The sequence below is a fragment of the Microcebus murinus genome, chromosome 5 (assembly GCF_040939455.1).
Source record: "Microcebus murinus isolate Inina chromosome 5, M.murinus_Inina_mat1.0, whole genome shotgun sequence".
In the NCBI taxonomy this organism is placed as follows: domain Eukaryota; kingdom Metazoa; phylum Chordata; class Mammalia; order Primates; family Cheirogaleidae; genus Microcebus; species Microcebus murinus.
The window spans coordinates 9,184,147-9,198,629 of record NC_134108.1 but is presented as its reverse complement, the minus strand read 5'-3'; the positions used below and the strand labels follow the sequence as shown (position 1 = coordinate 9,198,629).

The following is a 14,483-nucleotide window of genomic DNA, read 5'->3' as shown; positions in this document are numbered from 1 at the left end:
GGGTTGGGCCTTCTCCTCCTCAGGGTTCCTGGGCGTCCTGTAAGATCTAGAGAGAGAGATTAATGAGGTGAGCTACATGCTTGGATTAGAAGCTACCAGAAGCATGATGGAACTCAGCAATTTGAGTGGAAATGTGAAATGATCCGCCCCGATATCCAGGAGAGAGGCCCGAGTGGGAGCTCAGCTGCTCGGGGCAGACAGTGGGGACCGTGGCACTGGTGCGTATGTGCAGCTACTCCCGGGCCCGACCTGGGTACCCCGAGTGGAATTCAGGGAGTCTATGAATGTGGAGGGGAAGCGTTTAGATCTTTATTTCCACTAACTTCTAAATGAAATTGAGTATTTCCTTTAATTATGAGTTTGGGCTACACATCACATTAATACTGTTTGTCACCACTAGAAACTACAGATGCTTTCATGTGACATTACAGTGATTGCATACATCTCAGAATAACAGGTATACTTGTTACTACTTTGGAATTACAGTACTTGATAAACCATAGGTCTTATTAGTTAGCATATTAATAACTGAGCATGTATTTTACTGTATCATGTCAAAATTATTTTGAAAACAATATTTCTTTTTTTTTCCCCTAAAATATGGAATGCTTCACACATTTTCGTGTCATCCTTGCACAGGGGCCATGCTAATCTTCTCTGTGTTGTTCTCATTTTAGTGCTGCCAAAGTGAGCACCGATATTTCCTTTCTTACTGCTTTCTTTTGTGTTTTCTGTATTTAGAACCATTCTGTGTAATCCTAGCACTCTGGGAGGCTGAGGCTGGCAGATTGCTCCAGCTCAGGAGTTCGAAACCAGCCTGAGCAAGAGCCAGACCCCATCTCTACTATAAATAGAAAGAAATTAATTGGCCAACTAATATATATAGAAAAAATTAGCCAGGCATGGTGGCGCATGCCTGTAGTCCCAGCTACTCGGGAGGCTGAGACAGAAGGATTGCCTGAGCACAGGAGTTTGAGGTTGCTGTGAGCTAGGCTAATGCCAGGGCACTCTAGCCTGGGCAACAAAGCGAGACTCTGTTTCAAAAAAAAAAAAAAAAAAAAAAACCATTCTGGAAAGAAGTCCAGGGGTCTCACCAGACTCCTGAAGGGTTCATGGCACACAGAGTTTGGAACTTCTGCCTAAGTCTTGTTTAGACTCTTAAGGTGTTAGAAAACAGACTCCTTAAGATAACAGGTAACATCATCTCTCCACCCCACCAGAGGGCTTGTGTTGATTTTTTTTCAGGTAATATACAATAACATTATTTCAAGAATGCCATTTTTAAAAGCTCTTTTTTGAAAAGGAAACAAACTACACTGGGCTCATTCTTCTTCCTTCCTCCCTTTCTTCCTCTTTTTCTGTCTGGACCCAAACACAGGTGGGCAACAAACACGGCTTCCCGAGGCGAGGAAGGTGGCCCTGGGCCACACGTGGGTTGGCCTGCTGAGCCTGGTGTTCAGAGGTCCTCTTGGTGGTTTTCTGGGAGCACCTGTTTAACCCTTTCATTACAAAGAAGGGAACAGGGAGGGCAAGGGCAGGATGACGTCTGAGGTCTGTGCAGCGGGCCTCTCCCAGTGCTCTGGGTTTTGGGTAAACAGAACCCATCTTAATGGCTGTTTAAACATTGCTGGGCCCCATTGCCTCCCACCGTTCCTGTCTCAGTCCCTTTTTATGTCATTAGGAGATATTGGAAAGAGAAGAACCCTCAGTGTAGTTAAAGAAATTAAAACCCTCTCAGGAAAGATAATAGAATATTTACAATATTGTCTTAAATTCAAAGCAACAGTTGTTTCCAAGCTCCACGCGGGTTTTATGATGGTTTGTATCACGTACCTTTCCCCTGAAAGCTGGCAAAAATAAGCTGGTACCAGAGAGCGTAGTCCTGGCTCTTATGAGTTAAATTCACAAGAGTGTGGTGGTGGCATGCCGTTTATTGCAGGGTAGAAGTAGCTAGTTTTCTACCAAGTGGTTTGTGCCTGAAAAGCCATTGCTTACTACTGACTGATTTATGGGTTTGTTTTTCACCAGTGAATTGGAAAAAAAATACATTTTTTCCACCTTTGATCATGCTGATGCTTTGCTGCAGGACAGGAAATCGCCAGCGTGTGTGCATGCATGGAGTTACTGTGACACTCAGCTCAGGGGAGCAGCAGCTTCTGGGCTAAGAGTCCTTTAGTGCTGTGCCCATGGCCAGTAGGCACTTCGAGATCACCTGCGGCAGCTTACGATAAACAAACACGAGGACCCAGGAACAGTGAGATCCGCTCGGAAGAGCCAGGACTGAGCACCACCCATGCCAGGCTGTGCAAGCCTAGAGGGAAAGTGAGAGGCAGGTGGAATGGATGTGACAACAGCTCCTCGGTAGGGTGGGGGGACCCCAGGATGGGCAGAGGACACTGGCCAGGCCTGGAGAGGGGACCCACAGGCATCCAGAGCATGTCCTCAATCCAGATGTTTCCCCATTGCCAACACGGTCACCCTCCCTTTTGCCTAGCTCTGGACAGTCTACAACGTGGTGATGAATGGGGTGGGTTAATTAAGGGCGATAAAGGAAAAGCGTCCCGGTGCGCCACAAAGGAGCGGCCCATTGTCCATTCCGCTCTAAGCAGTGAGTGTCTCCCCCCTTTCCCGGGGCCACAGGACACAGGGCAGAGGAAGTGATGGTGACGTGCCCACCAGCTGACGTGCCCCGAGGAGGAGGCAAGCCCTCCGCGAGAGCCCAGGGGCACGGGCAGTGCGCTCGGAGGCCGGACTCGGCAAGCACCTAAGCCAACGTGGGCAGCAGTAAGAGCCTCGCGATGTCAGGGGGAACACGCAGGGGGACCCCAGAGGTGGGTCCAGGCTGGGCCTGCGTCGGTTCTCCTTGGTCTGGCTAACAATGTTAGCCGTTCCTTGGGGACAAAGAACTGGGAAGTAACCTAAGAACATGCTTTTTGGAAGTCTTGCCCATAACTCCGTAGGGTGAATCCATCCATCAGAGTCCGTCACAGAGGGGGCTGCGGACACTCCCAGCAAAGTCCTTTGCTGGCGTCAGAGAGGCCCGAGCAGCGACCCCACCCACGCAGGTAGCTGCGCCAGGCAGAACTGCCCAAGACCTGAGCCAAGCGCCTAGACCTGGAGTGGGGGGCACACCCCCCACGAAGTTTTTTTGTTTTTTTTTTTTTTTTTTTGAGACAGAGTCTCGCTTTCTTGCCCAGGCTAGAGTGAGTGCCGTGGTGTCAGCCTAGCTCACAGCAACCTCAAACTCCTGGGCTCAAGCGATCCTCCTGCCTCAGCCTCCCGAGTAGCTGGGACTACAGGCATGCGCCACCATGCCCGGCTGATTTTTTTTTTTATATTGTATATATTAGTTGGCCAATTAATTTCTTTCTATTTTTATGGTAGAGACCGGGTCTTGCTCAGGCTGGTTTTGAACTCCTGACCTTGAGCAATCCGCCCGCCTCGGCCTCCCAGAGTGCTAGGATTACAGGCGTGAGCCACCGCGCCTGGCCCCCCACGAAGTTTTAATGAGCCTATTTTGTCTCAATGCGCCACACATTTCAGGTCCTGTCAGCCACCCTGTGGTCTCACAACAGGCCCTGGAGGCAGGGATGGAGGGAGGGTTGCAGGTGCGAATGGGAAAAGGCGGGGCCATCGGGCCACACCCTGGAAAAGCAGGGCTGGTGCCAGAGGCCGGTCAGACAGGCCTTGGTCTTGGCCCCTGCGCTTGCAGGATTGGAGCCTGGGTTTTGTTACACTGAGGACAGAGCCATCCTTCGGGACATCCGTTGGGACAGACCCACGTTGGCGGAGCTCTCAACCTGAATGTACAAAGCCAGGATGCAGATTTGCTCACTTCCAACAAACTGTCACTGTCTCAAGGGCCAGTGATCTCCCGCCGTGCAGAGCCAGCCTCTTCTCTGCCTGCAGTCAGGCTACGGGGCAGCCAGTTCGTAATCAGAGTGCCAGTTTACAGATGTGGAACGAGACACAGAGCTGTCCCTGTGTGGCCGGAGGACTTGCTGGGCGCTTCAGTCAGGTCCTCTCATGCAAGCCTGGGAGCCGTGCACGTGTACACTTTTAAAATGTGCTTTGTTAGAGGAGTTTAATAATTTAAAATAATGCATTAAGGCAAATCTTAAAATGTACGATGTCTTTTTTTTATTCTGTGCATTTATTTATTTATTTAAAGTGTATTTCTGACCAAAAAAAAATGAGACTACGTGTCTAAATATGAGTTTCTGGGAAGAGCATCCCACGCCAACAGGAAAGTCTCAACAGCAGAATTTCTGGGGCCCCAGAGCACACTTCTATCTTGTCCTGGATTTGTCAAGGATGCTCAGCGTCAGTGCACACTGCAGAGGCCGCTTACAGCGCAGAGGTAAATTCTTGCCTGGGGCTGGATCTAAGCCGGCAGAGGAAGGCGACCTCCGGCCAGCGCGTCCCTCATTTCTGCCTGGAATCGTCAAGCTGCAGCTCGGCTTTGAAAGTACTTTCCTTCCGTAGCCAGAAAAGCCACAGGCCGCTCTTCATGAGTGTCTGTTTCTGTTTGTCGCACTCCTCTTGCATGTGCATCTTCTGTGACAGGCCCTGTCCCTTGTCTGCGTGGCTCTCGGCTTTGTGTCTCCGGGGCGCGCGCTCCTCCTGCTGTAGCCACCTCCGGCTCTGCGTGTTAGCGCCCTCGAGGAAAAAGAAAGCGATATTGCTTCTCTGGCTCTATGGACTAGGTTAGTGTTCTCAACTGGAGAAAAAAATAGTTTCCTTCACCCACTCTAAACTAAATAAAACTCATAGCCCCCACCCTCAAACCTCCCAGAAGTACCAATTTAAAGTTTCAGACTGCAAGAGAAAGGTGAATTCTTAAAAATTAAGTCTGGTTGGGAACGAGTAATCCTGCTCTGGTTCGGAGGACAGAAGGGGCATCATTGAAAACTCCCGTCCACCCTGCGGATGTGGGGGGCCTGTCATGCGCCAGCTACGAATTTGAATTTAAAAACCCTGTTTTACTACAACTCTCGTACGAAATGCATCTTACGTCAGGACCCAGTGCTACAATACGCAGGTGACGCGTCATGAAGCAGTTCTTACCTTCACCACGTGAGATGCCTTGATGATTTCCACTGTTTTGTTTTTAATGCTGGTCGTGACCAACTAAATTAATTTCATGACTCGCTACTTGATCATAACCGGTAGTTTTAAAAGCCCTGGAATAAAGTGTAGGGAAACAGCTCCTGTTCTGAGCAGGAGACGATTTCTGGGAGCTGTGCGGGGCTGAGCCCAGGTGGCCACCCGCACCTGGCCAGGATTTCAGGGTGTGGCACACCGAGCACGCCACACGGTGGGTGGGCACCTGTTTGCCTGCCTTCTTAGAACAACTCAGTTTTAAATGAGTCATTGAAATAAGATATTGCCATTTCTATTAACTAAACCAATAAATAAATCGACCATTCTTAACCCGGGGTCTGAGAACAGACTTCAGGTGTGTGAAATGTTATGTGAGTACGTAAGGGTGGGAGGAGGGCAGGAGTTTTCATTAGATTTTCAAGGTATTAGGGAATGAAGAAAAGGATAAGAACTTTTGCCCTAGTTTACAAACAGAGTTTCTGATATTCTTAGAAAATATTAAGTAAAGAGGTGGACGGTGTTAGCATTTGTGGCTGTTCTTCTGGTGGCCCTCCTGGTAGCATGTCCTCCTTCTTTCTTTACCTTGTTCCCGTCATGCCCTCATCCAGCCAGGCTCCCCAGGCTGGCAGAACCACGGCACTCCGGCAGCCCCTGCGCTGCTGGCCAGTGTCTGGGCTTGGTGGCTGTGGAGCGCACCCCTTCCTTCCATGGGAGCCAGAGAGCCCTTTTCTGTTTGCCCCAAGGCCCTCCGTGAGGAACAGGATGCTGGCTGCTCTCGGGCTTAACTCCTACATAATCACAGCTTCCTCGCTCTCCGTTGTTCCTAGAAGCCCTCTATATACATCCTTGCAGAAAGTCCAGTGGATTCTCTGGACGTTAATCTGCCACAAATGAGAAAGTCGCGTTCCCTGGCCATAAAACCAGGCGGTTAGGGCGGCGGCGTGGGTGTGCAGCCTGCACCCTCACGCAGGGGCCACGGTGATTTCATGTTCTGCTGTCACCAGCTTGAAATTCTTAATCACTCTTTAATAAGCTGCCCCATATTTTCATTCTGCAGCGGGCCCCTAAATGACACAGCCAGTCCTGGTCATTAGACCATTGTGCCTTTGTTTGGAAAAGTAATTAAAGACCCACCGAGCAGACCACAGTGACTCGGTAGAGGGCTGCACGCTTTATATAAACAAGAAACAAAAAACAATACTCCATGTTTAGAGTCTAAGAAGTGTGCACAGACCCGAGGCTGCTGGCAGGAGTTATTTATAGAATATTTTGTAGTTTCTAAGTGCTTTGAGAGTCACCAGTCAGCTCTGGGCCTGACCTGGGTCTGTGAGAGCACCAGTCCTTATAAATTCCTTATTTATTGAGTTTCTGCTTTGGGGCCTGCCAGCACTTCCTCATTTTATGTAGGTAGACACGATTGACTTCGACTCTTGAAAAGTTTTGTTTAGGCATAGAATCGTAGTGTTTGAGTTGGAAAGAACCCTTTACAGCACATCGGACTTGCCGAGGCCCAGAAACCCGCCCAGGTCACATCGCTAGGTGGGTGAGAGTCCAGGACCCAAATCCAGGTCCTCCAACTTGGAGTCCAGCGTCCGGCCGGCCGTGCACCGCCGTGCTGGCATTCGTGACTGCGCACACCACACGCTGGGACTGGACTTGGGGCTGCTCCGAGTCATTACAGTAAACATTTACAAACTAGCTATAAATTTTGTTTATGGTTGTTGTAAGCAAGCAGTGGCCCATTTTAGAAAATGAAAACTAACGAGGGAACTCAATATCTGAAACAGACATAGGTCCAGCTGCTGCAGTTCAAGGGGAAGAACAGCTGAGAGGTGAGGTGGGGGCTGCCCAGCACCCAGGGAGCTCGGTTTGGAAAGCCAGGCGTCTGGACACTGGGCTCTGCGGACACGTCATGGCGAGCCAGCGAGTGGGGGCTGGGGAGGGCAGGTCTCGTTTGCATTGGAAGGTCCCTCTGGCAACAGTGGGGGACACCCTCAAGGGGGACGTCCAGAAGGATGTTATAGCAGTTCATGCACGCAGGGATGAGAGCGGGCACACCGCAGTGGCCTTCAGAACCGGGGAGCCGAGGATGGAGATCAGAAACACAGTCAGCACTTCCCGCTGACCACGTGGGTGTGAGGGACGGGAGGCCCCAGGGCAAGACGCCAGTGTATTCCCTACGGTGAGCAGGTACAGGCAGGGGTCTGCAGGTGACTTCCGGGTGTCCAGCACCCCTTCTGCCTGCCTGAGTGTGACTTTGCTTCCGTTCCATATCGCATATTGGGGCAGCCAGGACTTGTCTCAAAAGAACTGGAGTGAACCACGAGGGTCCCTGACAGAGCCCTGGACAGACCTCAGACTGGGACGTCTGAGCAGGAATGCCCCGGGGACTTTTGGCTGCTGCCCACCTTTTAGAGACTGGCAGCAGAGGACCACAGTGAACACAAGAAACAGGAGCAGCCTCGAAAATAGATACTGTCACGCAAATCTGTCAGAGCGCGGAGGGGGAGCCTTTGCCTGTCCTACTCTCCCATCTAACATCTGTCTCTGGAATCTTGTCACAAGGCAGGCATTAGTGTGTGTATATTTTTATTACCAGACGAAACATAACATGAAAAAGCACCTTGAAATTTATAAAGTACAGCTGGCTTAAATTTAATACTACTAGTAATGGAGTTGGGTCTCCAGTTTCAACTTAGAAAAATGAAATGTCTCAGAAGTTTGGTAAGAGCTCATTCTTTCTGAATTTTTAAAAAGGAGTTCTACTTGGACACATCTCAGTTTGCTTGTCAGGAAACTAGTATCCATCCCTGAGCCGAGGTGCGCTGCTCACAAACAAGGCTCTCTGCTGCAGGATGCGGATTCTTTGCCACCAGGTCACAGAAACACGTTTACCTAGGAAAATCTTGCCTAATGGGAATGGAATTTTCCAATTGTATATATATATGTCATCAATTTATAAGGATTTGAGGAGCCCTCGGATTGCTGGCTTTCATGGGTGTATAATGTGCCCATGAGATAACTCAGCTCTGAAACTATTTGGAGGATAAATTCACTGAGGCTTTGAAAAATCGTAGTAACTGGACATGAAAGGTCAAGAACATGTAAGACGGAGGGTGGAGAGGGAGCGGGAACACAGTGGGTGGACCCGGAGGCACTGGTTCCAGGCACTGGCAATTCCAGTCGGCTCTGAGCTGCCCCCTCGCCTGCCCTGGGACCTGGCCCACCAGCTCAGGGGCTGATGCAGAGGGAGTAAAGGAAAGAATGTGAGTGAGTGTTGAAAACCAGAAAGCCCTGCAAATGCTTAAGCCAGTCTGATGTACGGTAGTGCTACCGATTTCAAGGTCTGCAATTTCTAGGGAAGTATCGAGAAGTTTCTGAAGGGTGTTGGATGATAGCACGAGTTTGTTTTTCAAATTTGTAAGACCACTTGTTGCATTGCGTGCAGAATTAAGGAGAACTCCCAGGCATAGTTTCTGGCCTTGTGAACCTAAAGGCAGTGAGAGGCCGGCCACGGGGCTTGGGTGGGGTCGGGGAGTGGCGTGGGGACATCCGTCCACTGAGGACTTGAGCACTCGCTCGTGCTCATGGTGGAGCTCTGTTCAGAGTTTCATAAGTAACAGCTGGAGAATGACCAGAGACACCAACATGCAAAGACCGTTTTCTTGAGGATGTGCAGATTCGAATGCATGTTACTGATTTGATCTTAATGAAGCAGAGCCCTGATCTAGCTCCTCAGTCCCAGGAAGCCCAAAGCCCTCTCCAACGGGTCTCACTCTGACTCTTATCACAGAGAACAGTGCTGGGACGGGAGCCCAATCCTGCCTGCCTACTTAAAATTTACTGTTTTGTGTGACAACCCTCCCAATCCAAAATTGGGGAATTTTGGAATTTCCTTTTGGATCTGAACTGGCCAACTCACTTTTTAAAATTACCTCTATTCTATTTCTATTCACTTTCTTACATCTCCCTTCAGAAATGGTTTACATTACAAGCAGAACCATCTTTCCCTACCTTATCCCTCACTTTCTCTAGCAAGGCCATTTCTTTCTTTTCTCTTTTCTCTTCGTAACCATCTTTGTTTCTAACCGGCATGTGTAACTCATGGTGTACCTTGCTTCAACACACTTGCATCTGCCGTGCGTGCCTGTGCCTGCTCCTTGGAGCACAAAATTCCCCCAACCTTGGAAACCAGAGTTGAAGACAGAAGTTAAACAAACCTAGAAAGCTCAGGAAATGGAAATGTATAAAATTGCCAATTTGGGGAGCTTAGGGGAGCTGAAGGGAGCTTTGCTGTCTGTTAGTCGAGCTCCATCATTTCAAGCCCAGAGAGACTGAGCGACAAAGTGGGGTGGGGGGGCACTTTGGGGTTGGCCACATCACTGTCCAAGGTTATGTTAAATTGTAGCAAAAAGGTCACAACAATTCTACATTTACTAATTGGATTTACATTGCGATGTTTCAGTTTTTTTTAACAAATGGAGCTAAAAACTGCAGAATGTTAATTTATAAGACATTGGCAAGGACTCAATACGAGAAGAATCCATAGAATTGCTAATAAAACAGTCCTTTTGCATTTAATTTTCCAGTTCAAAGGCGTCTTAGACCTTATCTAATCCAACTTTTTGCATGTGAAGAAATTAAATCCCTGTGTAGAAATGCTGTAATAATTACTTTAAGGCCACAGAATTAGTTAATATGATTTCTTGATTTTGTGTCTCTGTAAAATTAAGCATAGAGAAGAACTCATTTTCAGAAAATGAGCTGAGATGAGAGGGTAGGGGGAGAAACCTTCTTTCTGATACATCGCTTTGCCCCAGGTTACCCCATCTTAGTCCATTTTCAGTTGCTATAACTGAATACTTGAAGCTAGGTAATGTACAAAGAAAGGGAATTTATTTCATTTAGTCCTGGGGGCTGGGAAGTCCGAGGTCGAGGGGCACATCTGGAGAGGGCCTTCTTGCTGGTGGGGACTCCAGAGTCCCAGGGCTGTGCAGGGCGTCACAGGGTGTGGGGACTGATGGTGCTAGCACAGGTCTCTTCTTCACTTTATAAAGCCACTTATGCCCCACCCTCGGACTTCATCTTACCCTGATCACCTCCCAGAGATCCCACCTCTCAAATACTATGGTGAGATTTCCCACCCTCTTAATACTGTTACAATGAGGATCAAATTTCAGAGGGACAAACATATAAACCATAGCACCCCCAAGCTCCACCATCTCAGTAATCAAGTTTGCCAAGCAGCATTATCAAATCCTTGTATCCATAGGAACTTTTGGCATCTTCGATGTTGACTGTGCTGAGTACGAGGCCACCCTTGACCTGATGGAGGGTAGGCATCTCCAGATGAGGGCTGGGTTCTTTCCACGTGCTGCAGAGGCTGGAACCCCAGACCAGGAAAGGCCCAAGGGGCCACATACATGCAAACGCCAGCCCTGGCATGGTAGGTTCCACTCACGTCCTCACTCCTGCTGACGTGCTGTGCCTGGGGCATTCCATCACCTTTCCAGGGCAGAGCCAGGAGGGAAGTGTTGGGTCCTCACCCCTGTCCCCAGAGCAGCTACCAGCAGAGAATTGACACTGGAGGCAGGGACAGGTAGGTTCAGGTTCAGATGAACACCTGGCTTCCAATGCCAACTCCTCCACCTGCAGTTTTCTTACCTGTGTAATGGGAACACTAGCATTGAGCTTATCGGGGGTTGTGAGAATTGAATGACACAGTTCATGTAAGCACTTAGCTCAGTGCCGGGCACACAGCAAGGGCAGACGTAAAGATTGGATGAAGACAGGAGAAGCTGGGGCAAGAAGCTTTTCAGAAATCTCTCCAGCCATCAGACACAGCAGCGAAGCTATTGTGGCTGAGACCCGACACAAGATTTAGAGCATCGTGAATTCTTTAGTGTCTAAGGACTTAGTCCTCTGATCCTTTAGCTAGTTTAATATTTAAGTGTTCCTATTGCATCATTTTATGATTTAATGATCTGGCCATAAAGGCCAGATGTGACATGTATCACTGTATGTCAACATCCGCCCTTCTAAACAACAGACAAAAAATAGCTCACAGAGCAAAACTTTTCTAATTTTCGAGGTAAAAAGCCCTGGGTTTAAAGAAAAGTAATTTTCCACCTCACACTTTAGAAACATTTAACTTAATTTAAATGTAATTAACATTTAAATTAGGAGTTTTAAACTTCAGTTGCACATTTCCATCTATTTTTTCACAAAATTCTCAGGCTGCCCAGAACCTGTGAGCACTGCGTGGAAAATGCAGGACTCAAGCTCAGCCACCCCCGACCATAGGACATGATTTTTATCTAACTCTCGACCCCACTCTTGGGGTGTGTGTTAGAGCCTAACTTCCAGAAGATTTCTAATTCTTAACACTTTCTTAAACATTTAATTCTTTTTTCCAGCAGTCTTTAAACACAACTTTTGCAAATACTTTTTCCCCTTATGATTTTTGTGGATTTTTCTGTCCCTGTTGCATTTTAATAATAGTAATTATCCATTTCTCCTTATCTTTAAGGTGTCTTTTTCACATTCAATCTCTCCAAGAAGTTAAATCTCCCTTAAATCAGAGGAGGTGCTGTGGGCTCAGCTCAGGGTGGGCGAGTTCCCTAACCCTGCTCGCTGGTTTCCTCTTCTGTAAATGCAGAAAATAGCACCTACCTCTTAGGGTTGTTGTCAAGTTAAATGATGCTTCTAGCAGGTACTCAGTGACTGGGGGCTTTCTTTAATCATTAACAATAACTATTGCATTATTATTTAGAGTTTTAGGTTAGCAAAATAGGACCATGGCTCCTTTTCCTAAACTGTGTTCCCACTGGCCCTTGAATGGTCCTTTCTGTCCCCACCAAGCATCTGAGTGAGGGCAGGTGACTTGCATGCCATTCTCCACTGGGACTCTCACTGGCACCCCTGGAGCTTTGAAAAAAACCAGCTCTGCCCCCCACCAGGAGCTGATCCACACTGTAACAATGGCCATCAGTTCTTTTAGCCCCTGGTCAACATCTTCCAGCCCACAGCTTTCTTTGAATGTATTCAAAGCTCCCGGACCCCTGGTCAGCATGCCTGAAATCTTAGGTTTAGGCAGTATTTTCCGGTGCCTCCACCTGGCAAACAGTAGTGATCACTTGTAAACCTATTAAAAGCAATTAAAGACATTTCCTCCTTTACTTAATGCATATTTATTGAATGTCTGCTTCGTGCCAGGCACATAGGTGCCAGCGCTTATAGGATGACTAGAAGTGATTCCTCACCTCTAGGTCACCTGGCAGAAAGAGGAACACAATCCACAAGTCCTTGCAGGGCAGCATGATGCTGCCGGAGGTGTGGTCAGCTAGCTAAGCCAGTCCCTTGCAATCTTAGAGAATCTGGTTTTCCAGCCACACCCCCCAGCCCCACCCCAGGGTTCCACTGAATAGCCATGGTTTAGGGAATAGCTCTTCATTCTGTGTCGAGGAATCCCCCAGCGAAACTGCAGCATACGCACTGTCTACCTAAAAGGAAGAGGCTGAAGCACAAAATACGACTTAAAGAGTTCACTTGAGCCAAAGTAAGGACAGCTGCCCGGGAGACTCAGACCCACGCAGCCTTGGCTATGAGCTTCGTCGGGCCTTTGATACAAGCAGGTTTCTGAAGGCAGAAGAGGAGACAGGGAGTGGGCTGCTGCAAAGTTGTTTGTCAGGACTCAGTGGTTTAGGGAAATAGCATTGATCAGTGATTGGCGATGCATCCTGAAGCTATAGGGCATGGGCTATAGTGTCTGCATGGCATTATTGGGTTAATTTATAGCTACCTCTGGCAATAGCAAGCAGTTTCAAGAGATGAATACATGGCTCAAAGTGGGGAGTAGAATGTGATCAATGCCCCATTTTAATGTCTCTCTAGGCCTGATAATTTAAAAGGACTTTCGTTCCTCAGATAAAAGTTCTTTTCTTTTCTCGAGACCACTCCCTTCTGGAGTAGACCAGCATCTAAACTTTAGAATCAAGGGATGTATCCACGACCCCAAAGTTTTTCCTTAATGAACTTCCCATCACATGCACCCACCCATGCCACCCCTAGGACACATGACACCCATTCGACTTTGCCACACAGAAAATACACAGATATTACGGTCATAGCGGCTGTTCGAAGCTTCTCAGATGTGTTCTCTTGGGTCCTGGGACCTACATCAGGTGTTGGTTGTGGCGGTCACACTGTCCCCAGCTCAACTGGTACCCAGGTCTTGCCCAGTCTTCTGCCCTGGGAGCTGAATAACACCAGCTACCCTGTTGGAAACCGCCCCCAGCAGCTCCTGAGCGTCCTGCTGCTCCTCCTGCCCAGGACAGGACAGGCCACCACGTGAGGCCTCCACCATGCATCCGTGGCCCATTTTCATCCTTGACCCATAAAAGAAGAATGTCGTATGCCACCAACAATGGTGACAGAGCTGACTGATTTAGAAGCTAAACTAGGTCTATTAGGAGTTCACCCCTTGGATCTGAGGAATGTTTTGGAGTCTGAAAAGTGTCCTCACAAAATAGGATAAGGAATTCTTTGAAGCTGTGGAGTCTTATGTTGTTGTTCTTGTTTCATCTCAGTGTTCCAGCACCTGACATGGTGTTGGGTACATGGGCAGCACTCAGGAAAGGCAGTGGCGTGGCATTTAATAGTCAAGAGCTCAGGTGCTGAGAGCACTGGGCCCATCCCAGCTGTGCTACGTGTTAACTGTGTGCCCGTGGGCAACGTACTCATGGAGAGGTTGTTTTGGTAGTATGAGGATGTGCTTGGTCAGTTGACAAATATTTATCATGCCTAGAGTAGGGTTGGCAGACAAAAGCAAATAAAAAATAAATATGATGTCTTAGTCTGTTTTGTGCTGCTATAACAGAATATACGAGACTGGGTAATTTATAAAGAAAAGGAGGTTATTTCTTACAGTTCTGGTGGCTGGGAAGTCCAAGGTCAAGGGGCTGCACTGGCGGGGCCTTCTTGCTGTGTCATCCATTGGAGGAAGACAGAAGGGCAAGAGAGTGCACACGCGTGCGAGAGATAGGGGGTGAATCGTCCCTTTATCAGGAACGCCCCCTGCAATAGTGGCTCTAATCCATTCATGGGGGCAGAGCCCTCACGACCTGATCACCCGGTAAAGGCCCACCTCTCAACACTGTCTCACTGGGGATTAAGTCTCCAATACACGAACTCTGGGGCCACCTTCGGGCCTCGGCAGCTGACCTCAGAGGGAGCCGGGGTGCAGCTGATGGGGCTTGGTCATGGGTTGGCTGTGGGGGTGATGGAAGGAACGGGGGCAGGATTGATACCCGGGGTTCTGGCCTGCGCAACTCGCCAGAGGGGAGCCTGGAGAGGCACGTGCTTGGGCAGGAGGACGGGAA

General features: G+C 48.6%; 1 protein-coding gene and 1 pseudogene across 1 annotated transcript in view; one reads left to right on the top strand and one right to left on the bottom strand.

Annotated features, from left to right (window-relative positions):
* Positions 1–14,483, top strand: part of ZDHHC14 (zDHHC palmitoyltransferase 14) — a 254,045-nt gene that overhangs the window by 193,578 nt on the left and 45,984 nt on the right. The gene's annotated exons all lie outside the window — the stretch shown is intronic.
* LOC142871210 (uncharacterized) lies at positions 595–695 on the bottom strand (annotated as a pseudogene).